The 20,673-nt window shown below is 56.9% G+C and overlaps 1 protein-coding gene across 9 annotated transcripts in view; it reads left to right on the plus strand.

Annotated features, from left to right (window-relative positions):
* Positions 1-20,673, plus strand: part of MCAM (melanoma cell adhesion molecule) — a 35,185-nt gene that overhangs the window by 584 nt on the left and 13,928 nt on the right. The window lies entirely within an intron of this gene.

Here is a 20,673-nt window from a genome sequence, read left to right on the forward strand (position 1 = left end):
TGATCCGAACCCAGCCAGCCCCCTGCCCCCGGGTTGCCAACTCCCCCACCCCGGATTGCAGCACAGGGCTGGTGCAGTCAGGTCCTCCTCGCACCGCTCCTTGGTCCGGAGGGGTCAGCGCAGGGCGCGGCTCTGTGTCCGGGTGGTTGGGGGGTCGGGTGGAAATTGACCTCTCCCCTGCGACAGCTTGGGTGGAGCGGTAAGTGCCTCTCGCAGCCCGGTTTTGCTCCATTGTGGTCAGTTTCCAGGGTGGGGGCCGATTCGCCCAGGTCTTCCCCCTCCCCCCGGAGCGGAGCTGGTTTGAGGGGCATCTGGGCAAAGCAGGGCTCAGGGGGCTGGGGTGCGAGCCCCTCACAGCTTTGCGCTCCTTGTAGAGTGAAGCTCAGGAAGGGGATTGTGCAGCCAGAGCAGCTGTCTGGCCCAGAGGGTGGGGAAAGGGGCTAGGAGCAGAGTGACCCTGGGGGGAGAGAATGGAAGCCCTTGCCTCTTGGCTTTTGGGCACTGGACCGAACTGATAAACGGAGGGTTTCTGCCTATGCCTAGCGGGAGCCAGTTTCAGCTGGAGTTCAGGGGTGATATGTGTCTCCCCTAATCTAGGGCCAAAGGAGACATGGGGGGTTGCAAATCACATTTCTATCTGAAAACTCCAGCCTGGTTTAAACAGGGAGCTATAGTGGACTAATAAAAGGTGTGATTTGATAGTGATTGAATTAATCAGGTGCGACTCTGGATGCTCATATCAGTTTGAACCTGATTTAGAGCAGTTTAGCTGTAAAGGGAAGGTTCAGGCTCAGGCTCAACCAAGAGAACCCGTTTGAAACCGATATGAGCAGTTTTCAAACTGATGTAGATTAAGCCAGGACACTTTCTATCAGAAGACAAGTCTTCAGTGTTTAACAGAGAGAGAGGAAAAACAATCGTGTTGCCCCTTTGGCCTGAGTGGGTAGCCAAAAACCTTGGGTTTGGTTCTTCCAGTTAGGAGGAGAAACTGATGAGCGAGTCAGGGATCTTTGATTCAACTCTGTTTATTTGCAAAGAATGGACAAAGTCTTGTTTCCCTGAACACAGCAACAATCAAACAGGAGACAGTTTCTTTGCTCACAGTTCCAAGCCCCTCATCCTTCCTGTACTCTGCCCAAAAGCTCAGTCTCTTGGCTTTTCACAGAGCCACATTCCCAGTGCTTGGTCTGACTGTGCCTGGTGCTTCCTAGCTGCCTTTTATCTTAGCTCCTCTGGTCTTTTCTGCTGTTTCTTCCCCAGACACAAACTTTCACGAAACAATAGCTAGCAAAATCCCTCTGCCCAAACGTGCCTTGGGTGCCTTTGATTTGGGTGGTGACAAGACTGTGTTTTGGACGGAGGCTGTGATTATTTCAGTGGTCACATAAAGGCGCTTAATGCCCAGTCTAGAACAATATTCTTGCAGTTACTTGTCCACCTTATATAGAGTTATTTTCACTTCTTCACATGTATGGTCATTTTCTCCCTTAGCCTCCGTTCCTCTGTGAGTGGTTATAAACCACCACTCAGGACATACTGTTTAACGGCGCCTCTTCTCGGATACATGCATTTCTTAACAATGAAACAATTAAAAAAAAATTCCAGTTAATGGTGTCCCTTTTAAAGTGTGCATTTCAAACGGCTTCCACACAGCACTGCTGGCATGCAGCCACCTCTGGGGTGGGGTATGGCAGCTATACAGCACAATAAGAGAGGAAACTTTAGCCAAGGAGATGAGAGCTAACCTGTGCTCTTAAGAAATGATGGGGGGTCTTAATTGCCATGCAGACTAGACAAAGCTCATGATTATTTCTGAAGGATGTTTAGGAGACCCCACAGGCAAAATTGCATGGTGTCTGCTTCGGAAGGAGGGTTCGGTCCAGTCCTGCTGGGATTCAAATTGCTGGTGCCAAAGAACCCAGGAGTTTCACACAAAGGTTTAGGCAGCCAACCCATCACTTCCATATAGACTGATCTCTTACCCAGCCACTGTGACCTCCTGATCTTTCCTGTTAGGGTCTCTGACATGTCGGAGCTGGCAGGGGGCGCGATGCCGTTTCCCCAAACACAGAAAGAGACGTGCTGGTTTAGGGCAGCGGGGGAATCCCTGTCGTTAGATGGAGAGGAGAATTTGCAGGCTCTTCCCATATGGCAAACGGGACCCTCGTCCCTGAAGCTGTGCTGTAAAATACTTCCCAAGCTTTGGATTCCTGTCTGCCGCAGCAGCGCCTTGAATTCCGCTGCCTGCCCCAAATCCCCCTCGTGTGATGGGGAAGGGCTGGAACTCTTCCGCTGGTGCTGCTGGGGGAGTCAGCAGAGAGAGATGGTACAAAGGAAACGTGCCAGGGCTTGGCTTTTCTTTTTCAGGGTGGTTTTGCCGTGGCCACCCAGACAACGAATCTGCGGGGAGAGGGAAGCAGCTTCCTCTTTTATCTTTCTCTTGCTGCCGACCTCCTCCTTGCAAACTTGGTGCCTTGATACTCCAGCGCCAGGGTGGGCATGGGTGTGGCTGCCGCCACCCGGGCGTTGAGCTGCGTGCGCTGAGCTGGTGGCATGCACGGGGCCGAAATGTTGGTGCTGTGCTCTGGCCCCCTGCCCCAGCCGACACACGCGTCTCCCCTAGTTCTAGGCAGCCAAGCGCGGGCTGCCAAATACCAGGCGCGTACCAGGCTTGGGGCAGAGACCTCGCCATACACAGCATGGGCTGCCCAGACAGGGCTCCTGGAGTGGGGGGCAGAGCACAGAGATAATCGGGGGCTCGCTATTTCGGATAGGGCAGGAGCGGTAAGCAGTTCAGTCTGGAGATGGGGCAAGGGGGTGGAATGGAATAAGGGCAACCCCTTTCTATCATTCGCCCCCTTTTCCAGATGGTCCTGAGGTGTCTTTGACCCTTTCTGGGGCTGGAGGCACCCAGCAAAGCCTTGAGAGTGAGTTCAGAGCCCAGGCCACTAACGCAGCCACCTGGGGCAAGTTGCTTCTCCTCTCCATATGCCTGCTGTCCTCACCTGTAAAACAGGGGGTTTCTCCCCTTCCCAGGAGGGTGGCTCATGCCAGCCCAGTGCTCTGGGGGTGTAGAGCGCTAGCCATGATCCTGCTGGGCTCCTGCAATTGTTTGTTTACCCAGCTTGCCAAAGCAAGCAACCCCGGCCCGAAGAGCTTCCAGCCTCAGGCTCATGGAAAGGGGAGCTGCGTGAGCCAACACAAGGGCCATGGGGGTGGGGGGTGGCAGGGTGGGCAGCGGAGGCTGTGGTGGGCCGGAGCATGGCGAATCTGTATTGATTCCCATCCAGGGCTGGTCAGGTCTATTGGGAGCTGGCCATGGTTTTCCCTTCTATGGAGTTTTCCCCGGAGCCTTGTGTTTCTCTTGGCCTTTCTCACTTGTTCTTTTTTTATCCTCTCTCCTTGCTGGTTGTTTTTTTGTTAGCCTGTGTATGTTTGTGTATTTTTTCCCCTTCCATTCACAGCTGCCTCCTCTCCCATCAGCCAGAGCTCAGCAGTTCCCACTGGGCCAGCTTGCCCCGTCCCCGGGTCAGCACTCAGCTGAGAGACGATCTCCTCCCCAGGTTGTGTCCGGGTATTCTGTTATCCAGCCCACTCTCTGGGCTCCATAGAGACAGTTAGCTGGGTCTGTGAAGTCCTGTCCCTTTGGCCTGGCCAAGTTTACGTCCCGTCTTGCTCCCAGGCAAGCTAAATGTAGATAATCAAGGCACAGCCTCCTGAACCCGCCTTGTGATTCAGGGTTTCCCAGGCTGCATTCTGCTCCCATGAGCCCGTGTGAAACCCCACCACCAGCCCCTGAGCCATCGGAGCTGCATCTCTGCACGTCGTGGCTAGTCGGTCACCCAAAGCAGTGCAAGGGCTGGGAACAGGATAGGGAGCCTTTCCCCAGTTCAGAGCCATTACTGTCTCGCAGCCATTCAGTGGCTTGAGCAGAGTGAGCGGATGGGTCCTGGTCCGGTCCTTGGTGGGCAGTATCTGCTGCACTTTGTTGCCGGCAGGCTGAGGACAGAACAAGCAGCAGAGACAGGCTGGGGGCACCCTTTCAGGTCAGGGCAGGGGCATGTTCCTCGAGGGGTAGGTTGCCTGCGGGGAACGTTGCCCGGCTGTGCCCCATGCGATATCCCATCTTCCCCCAGCATTGAATGCTGCTGCAGTGCCTTGGACACCTCTCCAGAACCCCCAGTACAGGCTCTCCAGGCCTGCAGCTGGAAGAACCCCAGCCCTTGTGTGGCTTGTTGCCGTTGCATGTGCATTCGGAGAGTTTGCAGGGCCCGTGCAGATTTAAAGGGCTGACACCGGAATGGGGGCGCGGGGTGTGTGTGTGAATTGGAACTTGCAGTAGGGGTGGAACTAGTTGATTCAAGGGAGTGGGAGTCAAGACGCCGAACTTCTCCTGACTCCCGGTGTGGGGCAAAACGCTTCTCCTCCCTGCACCCTCCTCTGAGCAACGGGGCACAGCGATCCTGCCCCCCCGTGTGAGATCTGGGCTGGGCCACGCAGAGTGTTAAGGGCAGTGATCCGACAAGTAGCATGAAAGGACCAGCAGCTGCTTCATAGCAGCAACAGGAGCACTTTGGAAACCTCCGCTCCCACATCTGGCCACAGGCCCCCAGCGCGCCCTGCTCTCCCAGGCCTGGAACTGTTGCGGGGTTGTTGTTTTTAAATGACCCAGGTGAGGAGGCCCAGCTAGGGTGCGGGGGCAGGGCTGGCGCCCATCAATCAGGGCTTTGGTTGATGGATATTTTTGTGGGCGAGCCTGGCCACTGGGAAGTGTTTTAGGACTCCTGTAAGTGCAAGGCTGGCTCCAAGCATCAAGCTGGCCCCCCTGCCGGCCCACCTCAGCCCCGCTGGAGGGGGTTGGGCTCTGCAGGAGGAGGGGAGGAGGGGTACTTTTTCCTCCTGAAGTGTAAAAGGCCGATCTTTGTTCGTGTGCAGTGCTGGCTCCAGGCCAGAAGTTCGAGAGCCAGCTTGGAAGGCGCAGGAGCTAACCGCTCTCTTGCAATAGAAAGCCTTAAATCTGCAGGGCTCTCTTTGAAACTCTGCCAGGCAGCTGGGAGAAAAGGGTGCAACGTGCCTGCTGGGTCTGAGGCTTGATAGCGCTGCTGGTGAGCAGCTGACAGGCCATTTCCTGGGGGTTCTCTGCCTCTTGGCCATGCTGGTCCCATGTGTTTTGTGCAGGATCCATCTGGGAGGGGCTGGGAGCTCCCCCTGCTCCTGCCCTGCTCCCTACCGCACCCTGTGCTGGGAGAAGCTGGGACTGGGGCAGCTGGGGGACAGGGTGTCCTGTGCATGGTGCAGGGCGAATGAGATTGGTACCTTGCTGCTCGGAGGGTCCAGGGTATTCTCTGGTGACTGACATTATCTGTGCAGCTTTGCGGGGGAGGAGCCACCTCCCCGGACCATACCCTTGGCTGATTGAGAGCCTCCCCTAGCGTCTGCTGGTGGCCTCCTTGGCCCGATGCCTGCTGGCTTCTCTTGCCCTCTCTCTGCTGGGGGAGGGGATGGGAGTGGGGGTGGGTTTTGGGAAATTACCGTTTCGTTGTGGGGGTGGCCTGAATCCCAGACCCCTTGGTGCAGGAGCCATCCCCACCCCCTTGTTCTCTGCCATGGGCAGGTCGAGCCTGTTGGGCACGGATCCACACTCTGGGGCTGCCGGGCACCAGGAGCCGTGTTCCAGTCGTGCCAGTCCCCAGCCTGGTTTGTGGCCCCACTGACCGAGCCATGATGGCTTCTGCCCCTCACTGCCCACAGAGCCTTTCTCTAGGGCTCCTTTCCTGGGCTCTCCCTGCGCTGCCTCCAGAGGTGGCTAACAGCAAACAGCTGTGCGTCTGGCCCTGCCCCCATGGCTCCAACTCCTGCCCTTGCCCCTCCACTGAGCCTGCGGGGCCCTGCTCTGGTTATGCGGCGCCCACCCTTACTGGCCTCTTCCCCAGGACTGGGGACCTTCCTCCTAAGAGGGACCCCAAGGATGGCTCCATGCAGGCTGCTGGCTGCCTTCGCCACGGGGAAGAGCGGTGGGGGGCTGTGAGCCCCTGTTGGCGCCCTGCCCAGGCTGTGGCAGAGCCAGCATGGGGCCTTTGAATGTGCCGCTCTCCCAGGGCAGGGCCTGCAAGCCCGAGGCACGAAGGGCCAGAAGGGCCCAGTGCCCGCTGTGCTCAGAGCCCCGTGGGTCTCATCTTTAGGACTGGAAAATGCTCAGCTGATGCCTGGCAGCCTTAGGCACGAGATAAGTCACAACCTAGGCAAGCTTGCCCCATGGGCGGCTGTGAGGGGAGCTCTGGGGCCGTTCAGCCCTTGGGCTCTCTGCTGAGTTGTGTGCTTGAGTCTTGGGCCCTCTTGTCCCGTTGGGACCTGCCCTAAGACTCACCAGGCCGCTGTGGGTCTGGAGTAAGCCCCCTCTTTCCCCGTGCCTCCAAGGCGGGGGAGTCAGGATCTCCAGTCCCCAGCTGCCTTCCATTGTGTGCCTGACTCCTCAAAGCAGGGAGAGCTTGGCTTAGTGCAAACAAAGCCAGCTTTGCCTGCTTGGGTCCTCTCCCTTGCCGGCCCCCTCCAGGCAGATGCCCCAGCCTGCCCATTAGCCCATTCTCCACCACCGCTGCTCCAAATCCCTCTCCCCGCTGAGCGTGGACCCCAAAAGTAAGGAGACACCAGGCTGGTCCAGCTGAGTGGCCCTCAGTTACAGTGAAGCCATGCCCAGCGTCTCTCCAGCCTGAGGTGTGTGTGTGGGAGGGGCAGGGGGTTAGACTGGCTGATGGATCCTCTCTGTCTGCTGGGGGTTTGGAGCGGGGAGCTTCCCTTTCTCTGTGGGCGTGGGGGCAGGGTCTGCTGTGAGAAAGGTCTCTCTGTTCCCTGGGCTGCCCCGGCCATGCCCTCTGCCCCGCGCACAAAGTTCTCTCGGCTCCTCAGCACTGTTCCCTCAATGCAATCACTGTATCCCGAGGCTCCCGCTCTGGTGGTCAGGGCCTGGCTCCTCCTCCCCACAGCCCAGGCCTAGAGTCTGCCTCACACAGGGCCCTGGGCCCCTCCCCACCAACAGAAAGGATCAAAGCTGTGATGAACCCTAGCTAGGGGGTGGGACTGTCAACCTGAGCCAGGGAGCTGCTGAGCGAAGAGGTGGGGAGGCAGCGGGGTACATCCAGAGATATCGGGGGAGATCCCCCACATGCTCCAGAGTCCTCCCCTGAGCCTGCCCTCCCCGCCATAAAGTCTCTCAGCCCAGCCCCTCGCCGTGGTGTTCAGCCTCTCTCTGTGCCCCTGGTGGAGCTGGGGAGGATCCAGGGCAGGGGGCTCTCCGAGGTGCCGGCAGTGGGGTGCGGCACGTGTGCCAAGGCGCCAACAAAAGGAACGTTCTTTGCCTCATGGCGGGTGGCAGATTCCGGGCATTCTTGGGCTCTGAGCTCATGGCACTGGCTGGACTTCTCATCCGTGCCAGAGCTTGGGGGCTGGGGGGGGGGGGGGGCAGAGGCAGCTGTCTCTCTCTCTCTCTCAGCCTTTGGCCAGCAGCACCAGCTGGATCTGCTCCTTCCCGCTTCCCCAAGCGTCCCTTCTTTGTGTGTTAGGCGGCGGTGCCTGGCACAGTGGCAGAGCCTGTAGCCCATCTCTGCCCAGGAGATCTGGACTTGGGCCCTCCTCTCCCCGCTGGGGTTTTGCAGCAGGCTGCCCTGACGTGGATGGAGTCTCCTCAGGCTGCCGTTCCCAGCCAGCTGCTCTCGCAAAGGTGCAGGACCTGTGCCTTGAGGCGCTCATCCCCCATGGTCCCCTGCTGGCCTCAGGGAGGGGCATGACCATGGGCAGCAGGTAAATGGGCTGTCTCTTTGCAGAGAGCAGCTCCATCCGGTCCATCAACCCCTCCCCCCCCAGCTCTGGGGCACGGTCAGTCTCTTAGGCTTCCTCTGCAGCTCGTTAATGATTCCCTTCCTTTGCTAACCTCAGCTCATTACCTGCCCTCACTGCTTAATGTGCACCCAGCATGCACGGCCCCTTCCTATTCCAGATCAGTGCATTTCCATGCCTACGGTGGGTTGGGGGCTCTGGTTTAGCAGCAGGAGTGCCCCCAACCCAGCAGTGGGCTCATCCCGGCTCCATGGGAGATGGGGGTCGCTAACAACCAGGCTGCCCCAGAATCCGGGCAGGATCGCTCCCCGAATCTCCCCGTTCGCCACCACTGGGCTGTCTCAAGTGACAGAGCCTCCCCCCTTCCCTTGGAAGCAGGAGAGATCTTGCTCTTGGGATTACTCCCATGGCTCCTGTTCCTTCCTGCAGTCCCTCTCCTGTGTGGCATGCTCGCTCTGTGGCTGGTTGCCTCCTCTGCCCTCCAGGGCTCAGCTAGCTGTCCTGGGCCGAATCCAGCCCTGCTGTCAGGCCCATTGAGTTCTCTGTCTGCGCCTTGGAATGGCTGGGCTGGGGGTCAGTGCCAGGGCCTCTCACGCTGGGCTGAACCCCCTTGTTTACATGCGGGGTTTGTTTACCATCCCCAGGCCTGTCAGTTCGGGAAGCATCTCTGCTCCCCAGCTCCTGCCAGTGCCTGGTCGATAAGCCATTACATTTTCTCCAAAGCTCTGGAGCCCGGCCAGCCACTCCATTACCGCTGTGAGGCTGGGAACACGTGCCGAGGAACCCAGTCTCCGGACCGCCACCTTGCCAGCATCCTTCATCCCCCATGCCCTGGTGCCATCCGTCAAGGTGCTGGGCCTTGGTCAGGCTGCTTTCAGAGCAGTACCAAGCGGCCTGAGCCATCAGGACTGGCCCCATTTTGCAGATGACGATCTGAGGAATACAGAGATTCGGACTTGCCAAGGTCACACAGGGCTGGTCCTGGCAAAGGCAGGGTGCAGAATCCCAGGGCAGGAGGGCTGGGGCAGCTCCCCCAATACCCATCGGCCGCTCAGTTGTATTAATTTAGAGGGATTAAATGGGCTAAAACTGTTAATATAACGCAGTCGCTGTCCAGTGGTAGACGAGGTTCGGGGGTTGGTATCCAGAGATCTCAGTGCCATGGCAAAGCCCCCATTAAAAACCCATCCAACCTCTCATTAAAGATAAAGAAAAGAAGGAAAAACGGTGGCAGCCTTTGAAATGTAGGGTAGTGAGTGAGGTTTCATTGTAACAACAGCCCTGGCTTCTTTTCCTTCTAGCTGGGGAGTGTTTACAAGGAAGCCCCTAGGTCTGACAGTCCCTTGGCTGGTGCCAAAGGTGGCGATAACTGGCCTTTTCGGGGACAGAAAAGCTGGGCTGGAGCCGCCGTTGTTTCTGCTGCTGTTAAAGTCTGACCCTGTTTAGTCTCAGGTGGAGCATGGGGCAGTATGATGGAGAAGCTTGTGCCAGCTGTTCTTTGTCTTTTTCCCCACAAGTCTCTTCCCTTAAGGCCCCGCAAAGGCAGTGATGGGTGGAATAGCCCATCCCCTCATTATCTGGCCATCGCTGATGCCTGATATAGGACACACCAATTTTGGGTTGTTAATTTCTCCCTTGCCCCTCCAGCATGGGCTGAGGGTGCATTCCCATGGGTTGCCCCAGGCTGCCTGCCTTTCGCCCCCATTTGTTTGGCAGCTGTAGAAAGTCGAGGAAGAGAAAGACCCACTCGGGGGCTTTGAAACTCCTGCCAGACTGGGGTGGGGTGGGGGAGGAATTTGCCAGTCCCAGGGGATAGGGAGGGGGAGCAGGGTAAGGCCTTGCAGCCAACTACACAGCCTGGGCACAAAGCCGTATGCCGGGCAACGGGCCCAGTTGCCTCGCAAGTTTTTAGTACGTTAGACGAGAAGAGCGGCTAGACTGGGTCATCCCAGTGGTCCGTCTAGCCTAGGATCCTGTCTTCCGGCAGTGGCCAAAGCCAGGTCCTTCAAAGGGAATGAACAGAGCAGGGCAATTCTCAAGTGATCCATCCCCTGTCGTCCACTCCCAGCTTCAGGCAGTCAGAGGCTGAGGGACACCCAGAGCATGGGGTTGCATCCCTGACCATCCTGGCTAAGAGCCATTGATGGACCCTATCCGCCATGAACTTATCTACTTCTTTTTTGAACCCTGTTATACTTTTGCCCTCACAGCATCCCTTGGCAATGAATTCCACAGGCTAAGTGTGTGCTGTGCGAAGAAGAACGTCCTTTTGTTTGTTTTAAACCTGCCTATGAATTTCATTGGGTGACCCCTGCTTCTTGTGGTGCGTAGGAGGAAAGAATGCCTCCTTATTCACTTCTCCACACCAGTCACGATTTTATAGACCTCTGTCATAGCCCTTCTTAGTCGTCTCCTTTGCAAGCTGAACGGTCCCACTCTTTTTAATCTCTCCACACATGGAAGCTGTTCCATATCCTTAATTATTTTTGTTGCCCTTCTCTGTACCTTTTCCAATTCTAATAGATCTTTTTTGAGATGGGGTGACCAGAACTGTACGCAGTATTCAGGTGTGGGCGTACCATGGATTTATATGATATTTTCTGTTTTATTGTCTATCCCTTTCCTAACGGTTCCTAACATTCTCTTCGCTTTTTTGACTGCTGCTGCACATTGAGTGGATGTTTTCAGAGAACTATGCGCATTGACGCTAAGATCTCTTTCTTGTGTGGTAACAGCTAACTTAGACCCCACCATTTTGTATGTGTAGTTGGGATTGTTTTCCAACGTGCATTACTCTGCATTTATCAACATTGAATTTCATCAGCCATTTTCTTGCCCAGTCACCCAGTTTTGTGAGATCCCTTTGTAACTCTTTGCAGTCTACTTTGGAATTAACTAACTTGCGTAATTTTGTTTTGTTTTCAAGTTTCACCACCTCACTGTTTACCCCCTTTTCCAGCTCAGTTATGAATACGTTGAACAGCACTGGTCCTGATACAGATCCCTGGGGGACATCACTATTGACCTCTCTCCATTCTGAAAACTGACCATTTATTCGTACCGTTTGTTTTCTGTCTTTTAACTAGTTACCGATCAATGAGAGGACCTTCCTTCTTATCCCATAACAACTTACTTTGCTTAAGAGCCTTTGGTGAGGGACCTTGTCAAGAGCTTTCTGAAAATCCAAGTATACTATATCCATTGGATCACTCTTGTCCAGATGCTTGCTGACTACCTCAAAATATTCTAGTAGATTAGTGAAGCGTGATTTCCCTTTACAAAAGCCATGCTGACTCTTCCCCAACAAATCGGGTTCATCTATGTGTCTAGTAATTCTGTTCTTTACTATAGTTTCAACCAGTTTGCCTGGTAATGAAGATCGCCTCTGGAGCCCTTTTAAAAATTGGTGTCACATTAGCTGTCCTCCAGTCATCTGGTACAGAGGTTGATTAAAGCAATAGGTTCCATACCACAGTTAGTAGTTCTGCAATTTCATCTTTGATTTCTTTCAGAACTCTGGGGTGAATACCATCTGGTCCTGGGAACTTACTGCTGTCGTTTAGTCCCTAGCACCAGGCTCAGAGGGGGAGCACCAATGGGTATGAGGGGGCTGCATTCCCCCCTAATGCCAGGGTAGGTGTTGGAGACAGAGGGTGAAGAGGCTGTACTGCCCCCAGCAGCCCAGGGCCCTAGTGCCAGGCTGGTGGGTGACTAGGGCAGCCCCCACACTTGTGCTGTCTGAGCTGGCTGTCCCCCTGGCCTGTGCCCTCTGCTGTGGACATAATGCCCCATTCATGCTTGGCCTTTCCCTGAGCTCTCTGGATCCCGTGGGCAGCAGGGGGCTGGTGACATCAGGATTCAGTCACCCCCCACTCTGGCCGCAAAGACCCAGTCTTTGTGCCGCTTGCTTAAGTCACCAGGAGCTCCCTGGCTCAGTTTCCTTCTCGCTGCTTTTCACCAGCGGGGAGGAGGTCAGGGGGCCTGGGACTGCTGTCACACTGGGGCATTGGCCCCCCAAAGGGCCATGCTGCGGTCTCTGATGGGCTTTCATCCCTCCCACAATCCTGCTGTGTTGCATAGGGCACCCCAGCATGAGCTGTAACCCTATGGCACTGCATGGAGCTGTGCTGGTGCCCCTTGCCCCACAGAGCGGTGCCAGCGAAGGGGAGAACATGGCCTCAGCTGAGACTTCAAATCTGCCAGCAGCGCAGAGGCTGCTGGGGAGGAGAAGGTAGCTCTTGTGTCTGCAGCCCTGAGATTGCGTGAGGAGGCAGCTGGAAAGGGAGCAGAGCAGAGCAGAGAGAGGGGTTTAAATACCAGAAGCAGAGCCGGTGCTGGGCATAAACCCATGACACAATTTCTTAGGGCCCCAAGCAGCTCAAGGGGGCCCCTTACCTGCTTTTTTAGAATGTGTTGTGGGGGGCCCCCAAATATTCCTGCCTAGGGCCCCCAGAGGGCTAGCACTACCTCTGAAAGGGCAGGTCGGTTTTGTAGGTGGTTCCTGAAATGACGGGGGGAAATACAGTGAAGTGGAACTGCTGCTCTTAGAACATAACGGAAGAATGGCCCCCCTGGGTCAGACCAGTGGTCCATCCAGGATCCTGTCTGGTGACAGTGTCCAATGCCAAGTGCTTCAGAGGGAATGAACAGAACAGTGCAATTATTGAGTGATCCACCCCAGTCGTCCAGTCCCAACTTCTAGCAGTCAGAGGCTTTGGGATACCCAGAGCATGGCCATCTTGGCTAATAGCCGTTGATGGACTTACCCTCCAGGCGCTTATCTAATTCTTTTTTTTGAACCCCATTATAATTTTGGCCATCACACATCCCCGGCAATGTTCCACAGGTTGACTGTGCATGGCATGAAGAATCATAGGACTGGAAGGGACCTTGAGAGGTCATCTAGACCAGTCCCCTGCACTCATGGCAGGACTAAGTATTATCTAGACTATCCCTGACAGGTGTTTGTCCAACCTGCTCTTAAAAGCCTTCAATGATGGAGATTCCACAACCTCCCTAGGCAATTTATTCCCGTGCTTCACCACCCTGACAGTTAGGAAGTTTTTCCCTGATGTCCAACCTAAACCTCCTTTCCTGCAATTTAAGCCCATTGCTTCTTGTTCTATCCTCAGAGATTAAGGAGAACAATTTTTCTCCCTCCTCCTTGAGACAACCCTTTATGTACTTGAAAACTGTTATGTCCCCTCTCAAGTCTTCTCTTCTCCAGACTAAACAAACCCAATTTTTTCAATCTTCCCTCGTGTGTCATGGTTTCTAGACCTTTAATAATTTTTGTTGCTCTTCTCTGGACTATCTCCAATTTGTCTATATCGTTCCTGAAATGTGGTGCCCAGAACTGGACACAATACTTCAGCTGAGGCCTAATCAGCGCAGAGTAGAGTGGAAGAATTACTTCTCGTGTCTTGCTTACAACACTCCTACTAATACATTCTAGAATGGTGTTTGCTTTCCCCCTCAAAGTGTTACACTGTTGACTCATATTTAGCTTGTGGTCCACTCTGACCCCCAGATCCCTTTCCGCAGTACTCCTTCCTAGGCAGTCATTTCCCATTTTGTATGTTTACAACTGATTGTTCCTTCCTAAGTGGAGTACTTTGCATTTGTCCTTATTGAATTTCATCCTATTTACTTCAGACCATTTCTCCAGATCATTTTGAATTATAATCCTATCCTCCAAAGCACTTGCAACCCCTCCCAGCTTGGTATCGTCCGCAAACTTTATAAGTGTACTCTCTATGCCATTATCTAAATCCTTGATGAAGATATTGAACAGAACCGGACCCAGAACTGATCCCTGCGGGACCCCACTCATTATGCCTTCCAGCATGACTGTGAACCACTGATAACTACTCTCTGGGAACAGTTATGCACCCACCTTATAGTAACTCCATCTAGGTTGCATTTCCCTAGTTTGTTTATGAGAAGGTCATGCAAGACAGTATCAAAAGCTTTACTAAAGTCAAGATATACCATGTCTACTGCTTCCCCCCCTATCCACAAGGCTTGTTACCCTGTCAAAGAAAGCTGTTATGTTGGTTTGACACGATTTGTTCTTGACAAATCTATGCTGACGGTTACTGATCACCTTATTATCATCTAGATGTTTGCAAATTGGTTGCTTAATTATTTGCTCCATTATCTTTCCAGGTGCTGAAGTTAAGAAGTATTTCCTTGTGTGCGTTTTAAACCTGCTGCCTATTCATTTCATTGGTGACCCCTGGTTCGTGTGTTATGTGGAGGAGTAAAGACCCCTTCCCTAGTCACTCGCTCCGTCATGATTTCACAGACCTCTGTCATATCCCCACTCAGTCCTCCCTATTCCAAGCTCAACGATTCCAGTCCTTTCACTCTCTCCTTATCGGGAAGCTGTTCCAGACCCCTCATCATTTTGTTGCCCTTCTCTGTGCCTTTGACAGTTCTAATAGATCTGGTTGGAGATGGGGTGACCAGAACTGCCAGTAGCCTTTAATGGACCTAACCTCCAAGAGCGGTGGCTCCCTCTTTGTGACTTGGGCCTCCAGCTAGGTCACAGTGGTCCTGGGTAGCAAGGTCTTTTAGGGCTAACTGTCCCAAGCAGGCCAGTCTCCACTGCCTGCTCTGTGAGACTTGCCTAGGGGCTGGCATGGGAACCCAGGCTCGCCCTCTACTCCAAGGTCCAGCTCTGGGACCCTCCGATCAACAGCCAAGGTCTGAACTGTTCTATCCCTGGCTGCTTTTTCCCCTGAGCCTTTCCTACCTCTCTGGCTCCCCCCCAGTTCTGGGTTTTCCAGCCCAAACTCCCTCCTGGCAAGGAGTCACTGCAGGCTAGTTTCCTCTATAGCACCAAACACCCCTTCCTTCCCTCAGCAAATGACTGCAAACTACTTCCCTATAGACCCCAGCTGCATTCAGCTCCTGGGCTTTATACAGGCCCCTCCTGTCCCTGTTCCTGTCCAGCTGAACCTCCTCCCTAATTAATCCCTGCTTCCTGGCTGCTCCTCCAGATGCAGCCTGGGCCGTTAATTGGCCCAGCTAGCCACCTTAACCCCTTCAGGCCTTGTGCGGAGCAGACACCTCAAATCATCTTCACACCCTCAAGCCTGTAACCCTTGGGGGTGCGGCTGCCTCCTGCCCTGCATTTGCCTGAGCAGGGCCAGCAGGGCATCCCTCTCTTGTTCTGCTTCACCCTCTAGGAGACCCAGATTATCCTGGTCCTCCACAGCACCCCTAAACTTTTCCCTTTGGTACTCTGGGTCTTCATCATCTATTGGCAGGGCCTGGTCCGTGGCTACTCGTTTCTCCTGTAGCACCTTCACTTGCCCCACAGGATCCCACAGCCCCCTTTCCCTCAGGGCCTGAGTTCTCACCATAGCTTGCTTCGCTTCAGTGGCAGTTCCTATGTCCCGCTGGGCCCCCTCCGTCCTAAGCATTTTATCTTCCAACTCCTACCACCCTCTTCTGGGTGTCTGGTTGACCACCTGCCGGGTCCACAGTCATCCCCACCCCGTCTACCCTGACAGTCTCCTGCATGCTCCCGTCCCCAGACACCCCCCTTCTTTTTTTCCAGTCTCACTGTGGCCTATGCCTTCCCCTTTGCTACCCCTTAAGAGGGCAGGGCCTTTGTATAGGGCCAACCTCACGGCACCCAAACCAGCCCCTTGTCCTTGCCTTGTCAATAGGCCGTGCTTCGCCCTTGTCTATTCCCGTCACAGTTCATACATGAGCATCTCCTTCTTAGGGGCCCCTGCTGACCCCAGGCAACACACGCCTGTCCCTTCCCTGTTCTCCACACATGTTGGACTCTTTGGGGTTTCTTGTCTCCTTGCCTTCCGAGTAAGGCTTCTCTCCCCTATACAGGCAGGGCTACTCACGTCCTTCGCCCGCAGGTACAGCACTTCTCTGGCTTCCCGGCCCCAGGACCCTGTCCAATCTCCCTCTCTGTGCCCTTTGCTAATCTCTTTCCATGGGAGCTTAAATCAATACAGCTGCTGTTCAGCCAGCCGTGTGTCCAATAGGCATTGGCCTGGGCCTCTCACTCTCTCTGCGAGTTCTCCAGCACCTGCCTGCTCTTCGTCAGCCCCTTCCACAGGGGTGGCGACTTTGGGGTCCAGGCTTGGAGGATGCATACTGCAGCTCCATTGTCTCCTCCCACCGTCTCCTACCCCCCCGCCCCCCCCGAGGGTGTGTGATCTCTGCTGATCTGCCTGGAGAGATGTGGCCTTCATGTCCCAGGCCCCTGTGAAGCGAGCTCGGGGAGAAGAGGCATTTCCAGGCAGCCAGGTGGCCTTTTGTCCAGCCCTGTTTGTTCAGCTCTCCTCTCTGGGGGCGGCTGGCAGAGCACACGCAGTCCTGGACAGGTGGGATCTGGCAGCTAGCATGACCGGGGAGAGATCCTGCTGAGGGACAAGCGGTGCTGGCACCGCTGGTCTGTAATGCTCCTGAGTTGTCTGCCCTTAGACACAACCTCCAAAGCCACTTGGCTAAGCCACTGCCCCATATCTGGGCCAGATCCTGCACTGATGGCCCTGTGGGGCGAAGTGGCTGCCAGGTGCAGGGGTGGGGAGGGGTTCCTTGCCCTGTTATCTGCGGTTTCCTTCAGTACTCAGGAGGGGCCTGGCCCCATTTCCAGGAGCCCCAGGGGCAAGCGTTCCCTGGGGCCCTTCCTACTGACCCCCTCCCCAGCTGGGAAGAGAGTGAGACAGGATTAGATGGCTCTGGGGGGCAGAGAGGCGGCTGCTCTGGGAGCTCTATCCAGCCTCTCGTCCCCTTCCACAGATCAGGATGAAGCCCAGCGGGAGATGGGGACAGGGGGAGACCTGCAGGGGGATTATCTGTGGCTTCATGACCCCCACGCTCTCCTGTCCCAGTCCTTTAGGGGGGCACAGGGCGATGACACCCCCTGCCCTGGACCAGAGCCTTAGGATCCTGTGGTTTGATGCTGGTGATGTGGTGCGGGACATGAGGGCCTGGCATGGGAGGTGCCAAAGGCAGGGGGCACAGCCCTGGGCAGGAGACTCGGGTTTGCTCTTAGCAGGTTTCGCTCCAAGCAGGTGCGATTTCAAAGACCTTGTTCTCGCTCTTCAATTAGGAGCCATCGGGGGGAGGGGGGTGGCCCCCTCTATGTCCCCTCCACTGTGACCCCATCCCCTGCTATATCCTGGCTGGGCCCCCCCCGGTGGCATCCCTTGTTCTGTGACCCCAGAGCCCAGGGTGTAGCCCCCCGGGTGTGTCCCCTGTACTGTGGCACTTGGGGACCTCTGGCCCTAAGATGCATCTCTGGCACTCTTCATAACCGGCAACCCCCACACACACCCTGGCTGCGTTCCCTTGGCTCTCCCCCAGCCCTGTGACCCCACATTCCCCTTGCTGAGTCCAACCCCCACATATGAACTCCCGAGGCTGTGGCCAGGGCACCCTAGCACCCCTGCGTTCAGAGCAGCCGCCGTGCGTAGCTCCCCCTCTGGAAACGTGAGTGGCCGGGCTGGGACAAAGGTCCTTTGTGTTGGGGCCAGTGCAGGACAAGGCGCTTCCTATCTAGAGCTGCATGGCAAGATTTGGAAACCACTTCCTGTGCCAGGCGCGTGGCCAGCACCGGAGCCGCAGAGCCCCTCCTGCCCTGGCACAGCGGGGCGGGTGGTGTTACAGAGGGGGCGCTCGCCTCTTGCCTTAACTGCCCCATGACCACTCCTCCGCTCAGCACCACAGCCCACTCCCAGCTGGGATCCCGCCTGGTGCAGCCCCTCCCAGCTGGGATCCAGCCCGTGGCTGATGGGGGGGGGGTGCAATCTCACGGAGGGTATTGCTGGCATTTGGGGGTCCCCTCGATAAAGACTATGGGTCACTCCCTGCAGCAGGGCTCAGGATGGCTCCCCACGCCAGGGGAAAGCAGACTGGTCCAAAGCAGTGAATCACTGAGTATCTCCTGCCTGCAGCCCTCTCCTCTGTGCTCCTGGGGCTGGGGGCTCTGAACTGGAGGGCTTTGGAGACAGGGTGTGACCTGTGGACAAGCCCTCTGGGGCCACGCCTGCCCGTCTCTCGCCTGTGGGGGGCCCATGGCTGGCTGAATCCTCGTGGCCACCAGCCTGCCAGACACCCAGTTTTGAGAGATGTGCCTCGGTCGGTCCTGGGAAGCTGAGCAAGCTGGCGACCTGGGCGCCGTGCTGTGGGGGAGGCTCGGCACCGCCCCCCTCCCGTGTCGGGGGCTGCTGTTGGCGTGACTCATGGGCCGGGCTCTGCAGCAGCATCGCTGGCTCATCCCGGTTGCGTTGGCTGTCACCATCCATCACTGGCTGTGAGCACCAGCTCGGCCCTGCTGGGGAGAGTCCCATGTGCAGCCCTAGTCGCTGCCTGGGAGGGGCAGCTGGGCTTAGACTGGACCCACGGGTGCCATGGGGCTTCTCCCCAGTGAGGGGTGAGCTGGTGGCTGCATCATGGGCAGCTGGAGCCTCAGAAATCTCTCTGGAGCCCCCCATAGACGTTCTGAGGACCCAATTGTTTGGAGGTGCAGGGGGCTCCCTCTCGGCTCCCCACGGTCGCTGTCCTCACTCATATCAGGTGCCCTTCATGACCCTTTGCAATGTGGGGTGACCCCCACTCTGGGCCCCCTGGCTGTGTGGGGCAGGCTGGGCTGATTCCTGGTGCTGTGCCCACCCTCTCCACGCTTCTTCCCTGACCCTCCCACCCCCCAGGGGAAACCTCTCATCGCTTGTTAATTGCAGGGCTTGGCGCTGTGCAGACCCTGAGGTTCTCCCTGCCCTACAAAGGCCATGGAGGGGAGAGGGGGCTCTGTTTGCTGGGCAGATTAATCAGACAAGCTGAGGTCCTGCAGGCAACAGATGGCACAGATCACAGCCACTTCCCCGGCAGATCAGAGTCAGCGCTGGGGAAGGCTGAGGCAGGATAGGCTGTGGGCGTCCACCGGTTCCTCAGGCTGTATCTGGTCCTCGCCCAGACCCCTAGCATAACACCCCCTCCCTGCCATCCTCTACCTATGCCCTGCCTAGCCCCCTGCTTTGCGCCCAGGGGAAGCCGGTAGAATTTCCTTGGTAGTGCAGCTGGGAACCAGGACCCCTGGGTGCTGGCTGTGAGGCAGAGAGGGGGCGTAGGTTCACAGTTGGAGGTGGAGGAGCCAGGACGCCTGGGTTCTGTTCCCCATTCCAGAAGAGTGAAATCCAGGGGCTAATACAGGAGATGGGGAATCAGGACTCCTGGGTTTTACTCTTGGCCCTGCCAGTGATCACCTGCTTGTCTTTGGGTGAGTCCCTTCCCCACACTGTGTGCCTCAGTGTCCCCGTAGGGGAGCAGGGTTAATGGTCCATATACTTAGGGCAGAGGGGCGAACAGGGGGTTCCAGCCCTGCTTACATGGGGGGTGGATTGGTGATTCCTCTGCCGGTTGCTCCATGAGCAGCCAGGGCCACAGCGGCTTAGACGCAACCGTGCTGCCCCCTCCATCATGGGTGGGATGCAGCAGCCTCCCTCCACCATGGCCCACACTGGGCCGGGCACGACCCCCTCTGCTGTGGCAGGCGCTGCCTCCTGCCAGTCTCAGCCAACTGGGAGCACCCCTCTTCATGGCCAGAGCCCGGGCCCCTCGCTCCCCAGGCCTGAGGCGGTGGCGGCCCGAGTGATCCTCCACCTGCCGGGGCCGGATGAAGCTGCGGATGTGACCAGGAGGCTGGGATTTCCCCCACGGGGGGTGTGTGTCATGATCCCGGACGCCCTGCATGCCCCCTGTTCCCACCGCCAGCCAGGCCACCTCAGACCCAGCAGATGTCCTAACAAAGGGGCTGCGGCCGCCGACTCGCGCTCAGCCAAGCACAACATCCTGCCCCAGAAGTGAAGTCATCCCAGAACATGGGGGGAGACTGGGGGCGGGGGGGAGGAGCAAGGCAGCCAGGGCACTGCCCCCCCATATAACTGTCCCCCTTGTGCTGCTCATTGCCTAATCCCCACCTGTGCCGCTCTAATCGGCATCTGGAAAGTGACTTACTGGGCTCAGCTGCCTTCCCCGTGCTGGGGGTTGGGGGGCAGAGGGGGAGCTGCTTTTGCACCCAGCGTCTCCCTCCTGTGGGACCATTCTCCTGACTCGATCAGTGCTGGGGGCGGGGGGACACCCAGCTGCAGGGGGCAGAGAGAGTATCATGGAGGGCCGGAGCTCAGATTCCAGGCCCCATTCAACCATGGGCCCCTCTGGCTGGGGAGACTATGGAGTGGGGCCACCTGTGCCGTTGGGAAAGCGTCCGAACCCTTCCAGATTTGTCCTACCCAGCCCCAGACAGCTGTGCTCCCCCTGGCCTCAGCTGGGTCCCTCGTGGGGAAAGGCCTGTGCCCCAGCCCGCTCCCCCAGCAGCCAGGCCCCGCAGCCTGGGCTGGATCGGAGCCAGCGCCCCTGAGAGGGGAAGGAAGCAGGGTGTTCCCCACGCTCTGTGATGAGTTTAGTGGCCTCAGCTGCTATTGTCTTGGCCACAAAGGTGTTCAGCTGCTCGGGGAGAGGCAGGGCTGAGATGGCCCAGCTGGGGTTAACAAGCTCTTGCTGGGTAAGCAGTGACCCCCACCACCCCACGCACACCCGCTTGGGCAGGGCTGGGGCGACAAATGGGAATGGGAGGGGGCTGGGGACGTGGCTGCACATGGCAGGGTAGCTGGATGGTAGCAGTGACTGCTGCCTAATGGGAACCATCTGGGGCGGTGTGCGGAGAGGAACCAGGAGCAGAGCGGGTCTAGCAGCTGGGAGTGGGGAGGATGGGATGTTGGGGGTGGGGGTGCCTGGGAGGTGTGGGGCTGTGCTGGCTTGCAGGGGTGGGGTCCTGGGTTGGTTTGCCCCCCACTCTGGCACTTG

This window comes from Chelonia mydas, chromosome 22 (assembly GCF_015237465.2).
Source record: "Chelonia mydas isolate rCheMyd1 chromosome 22, rCheMyd1.pri.v2, whole genome shotgun sequence".
Taxonomy (NCBI): Eukaryota; Metazoa; Chordata; order Testudines; family Cheloniidae; genus Chelonia; species Chelonia mydas.